This window comes from Triturus cristatus, chromosome 3_2 (assembly GCF_964204655.1).
Source record: "Triturus cristatus chromosome 3_2, aTriCri1.1, whole genome shotgun sequence".
Lineage (NCBI taxonomy): Eukaryota > Metazoa > Chordata > Amphibia > Caudata > Salamandridae > Triturus > Triturus cristatus.
Window position 1 is genome coordinate 925481059 of NC_140584.1, and position 1805 is coordinate 925482863.

Consider the following 1805-nt stretch of genomic DNA (forward strand, 5'->3'; position numbering starts at 1 on the left):
TGGCAGGCTTTTACAATCCTGAAGGCAGGGAGCTTGGTTCTAAGTGAGACGGTGCCCCTGCATGAGCAGGACACCCCTGCAGCCTACGGAGTCCATTCTCCCGGGCTGTCAGTGAAGCAGCCATACCCTATATAGAGGAACACCGCGTAATCTCGCGATGACCATCTAAAAAAAATGGCTGCAACGAATCCTATCATGTTTGGTATCAAACATGTTGTAATCATACCTCAACACCGTAAACAGTGTGGGGGTATGATTCCAAGCACGGGAGGAGGCCTTTGTTAGGCTCTCAGTGTTCCCGGTGCCAGCCTTCTAGTCTCTGGCAGCACAAAATGGTTGCTGCCGACCAGAGACACAGTTCTGCCCTCCTGCTGCTGAGCCAAGCTCGAGCAGGGGAAGGTAAAACAATAGGCATCCTGTCACAGGGAGGTGTGACCACCTCCCAGACAGGATTTAGTGTATAAGGGCTGGGTGAGTGCGCATGCGAGCGCTAGAATGTATGCATGAGGGGCACATTTGGTGTGCCTGTGCATAGTCCAGTTCAAACCAGTGGTGGGAGACGTTGGCTCCCACTATGGCGCGCAACTGGACAAAAAGGGCATGGGAGTAAACTCCACCCTGGGAGGGTCCCCTGAATCTTCCCAACCTTTTCCTTAGGGTACTTAAGGGCCTACCTGGGTGTAGGTCTTTAGATTCATCTTGGGATAATATTCAGAACTGAAACCAATGCCCTTCTACAGTCTGGGCACTGTGAACTTCGCTGGGCCTGTGGACTTTGTTTGGGCCTGACTTCATCTCCCTTTCAGTCTGTTGCATTGTCTGTTCCTGTGCACCATACAGGATCCGGGCAGGACCTATGAAGCATCCAAGACACTTGAAGGAATCTCCCTTGAAGTGAAGGAGTCACTTCCCTGCATTCGCAGGCACCTCAACACTGCTGACCGGACTGCTGATTCTGAGCTCCTGCAGACTCCCAAGGGTTCAACAAATCAGGTGGTGATATTCTACATCCCCCGAGGCTTGAGCTGTCCTCTCACCAAATTTGAGGTCAGAATCCCTCATGGGGGGCTACATTATCTGAACCCCTGTGCACCGTGTACTTTTGCAAGTACTTGTTGGCAAATTTGCAACAAGTGCATTGGGCTCCAAGTATCCCCAACCTCCGGCAACTTCTTCCACCAAGATCTTCAGCCACACCGCCTCGTGGGCACAATGGCCTGCTCTTTTTGGTGAGCTGCTTGAGGTTCTCTTGCGACTCCTGTGCCTCCGGCCTGTGGGTCCATTTGAGGGTCACCTTTGTTTTCTTTGAGCTCTTCTGATTGCTCAGACCTGACTCCTCTGCTTGTGGTGAGTCTCCTGGACCTTGCTGGTCTCAACTGTGCACCTTCTTGACTTCCTGCGTGGGTTACATTTGCCAAGGCTTGTTGGTGCTCCCGCCGGACACCGACCCCTCAGCACTTGACATCCTTCATGGGAAAGCTCATATCCAGGTCCTGGTTGTCCTCAGCATCGCCTGGTCCTCGCAGCTGCAGAGTCAAGGTCACTGTCATCTTTCCTGAAGCACCCGACTTCGGAGGGTATTCATCTTCCAGGGCTCTTGGTCACTCACGAGTGACATAGACTCTGTCCCTTCTGCTTCCAGTTACTCCTCATCAAGAATCCACATTTGGATTCCTCCGGACAATTTCTCCTCTTCCAGCAGCGGCACTTTCCTGAAATCCTCCATTGGGTTTGACTGCGGTTTCCGACGTCACTGCACACCCGTTGCACCGGCTTCCCTGGGATAGGTAACTGGGATACCACAG